At 40.2% G+C, this 1,834-nt stretch overlaps 1 pseudogene; it reads right to left on the bottom strand.

Moving 5' to 3' along the window:
• Positions 1–301: 301 nt before the first annotated feature.
• LOC125163562 (nuclear ubiquitous casein and cyclin-dependent kinase substrate 1-like) lies at positions 302–1,273 on the bottom strand (annotated as a pseudogene).
• Positions 1,274–1,834: the final 561 nt, after the last annotated feature.

The following is a 1,834-nucleotide window of genomic DNA, read 5'->3' as shown; positions in this document are numbered from 1 at the left end:
AAGATGAAGCAGTCAATCCAGTGATTCCTTGGACATGGCTTCCATTGGGAAGAGATGGGATGGACGTGATGGCAAAGAGAGGACCAACAGATAAAAGGTAAGTTAAACATACAAGAGTTTTCTTTAAAGAAAACAAAGAAAAAGAAAATGTTAGCTTCAAGAAAAAGGAAAAACATTGAAAGCCCATGTGTCAAGCTATAACCAAAACCATGTTCTGTCTTAAGTAGGTTTTGTTTGTTTCCCCCTTTTTCTTTTTTCTTTTTTTTCAGATAAAATCTCTCCCCAAACCATCATCACTTTTTTAATGCTGCCCAAACTGTGCTTCATCTTCAGATCCTTCATCTCCAAATTTCTCAGGTGGAGGGCTTGCAGAAGGTTTCTTTTCTGGAGAGCTTTCTGGTTCCTCCTCTTTGGGAGAAGGAGTCTTTTCCTTTGATGCCCTGGAAGCTGTTGGAGACAGCCTTCTTCCCTTTGCCTTTCTTTCACGGGGATTGGTGTCACTGCAGCCTTTAGCTTGAGTTTGGGAATTTGCTTTACTTTTCTTTCAGGTTTGGACTTTTTAGTCATCTTTTTGGTTTTTTTTTTTTTTCTTTTCTATTTTTAAATAACTTTAAAGTCTATTTATTCATTTTGAGAGAGAGAGAGAGAGAGAGTGCACGAGCAAGGGAGGGGCAGAGAGAGAGAGGAAGGGAGAGAATCCCGAGCAGGCTCCTCCATGCTGCCAGCACAGAGTTCAACACAGGGCTCAATCCAACCAACTGTGAGATCATGACCTGAGTGAAAATCAAGATTCAGGCCCATAACCAACTGATCCACCCAGGCACCCCTGTTTTTATTTTTTGAACTGCCATAGTCACTTTCATTATTGTCTTCTATTAGGAAATCATCTCAGCCAGAATCTTTCTCATGGAATGGTGCCTCATCCTCCACTTCTTGTTCTTCTCCACTGCCCACATCTTCTATGAGCCTCTCTCTGTGTTTGGAAGCTACTTTAGAGCCTGCCTGCCATTGCTGGAACACACTTTTGTGACCTTGTTTTGCATCTTCAAACTGTCCTCTGAGTGAGAATTATCCTTCTTGGTCTCCACATCTTTTTCTTCTGAGTTCTCACTGTCTTCTTATGAATTCATTCAAGAAGTTAATTTTAACTTCTCAGGAAGATGATTGAATTTTCTTAGCTGGAGTGTCTAAATCTCTTCCATAGTCTTCATCATCATCAGATTCCTGAAACTGAATAATCAATGACCTTTCTATTTCTGACAGGCTGAGACATGTTTGTTGTCAAAACAGGACCCAGTGTAGAAGCCGAAGACCAGGACCCCTCTTCCCAACTTTGGCCAATGGGGCCATTGATGTGGAACCTGGAGCTGCTGGCTTCTCAAACTCCACTGCTTCTTGGTTCAGTGCCCCTTAATCAGACAGGTTCCCCTTCTCCCCCATCTCTTCCTTCTTATTTTTTTATTAATTTGTCTTTTGGGGCTTCCTAGGAACTTACCTATTTAAATAAAGGCCACATTGATACAGTAACCCAAGTCCTTTTGTACCCAGTGGAGTCAGTTTTCCTAACCTAGCATACTGCAAGTGCTGGTCTAATCTAACATGGATAAACATGTTATTGAAGAAGGTTTTCAGCAATATTTCATCAAATAAACTTAGATTGACATTCAGATTTTCCCAGTATAAACCTGTTGATGGTGTGATTAAGGCTTGACAAAGATCATAACTTTGTAAAATTATGAAACTGATCACTGATATCCATGTGAAGTCCTCTTTCAAACAGTTGGTGTAAGTTGCAAAGTTTTAAAAACTGAGCATGGTAGAAAATATGTAATAC

Source organism: Prionailurus viverrinus, chromosome A1 (genome assembly GCF_022837055.1).
Source record: "Prionailurus viverrinus isolate Anna chromosome A1, UM_Priviv_1.0, whole genome shotgun sequence".
NCBI classification, from domain to species: Eukaryota; Metazoa; Chordata; class Mammalia; order Carnivora; family Felidae; genus Prionailurus; species Prionailurus viverrinus.
This window is presented reverse-complemented; position numbering and strand designations above follow the sequence as displayed.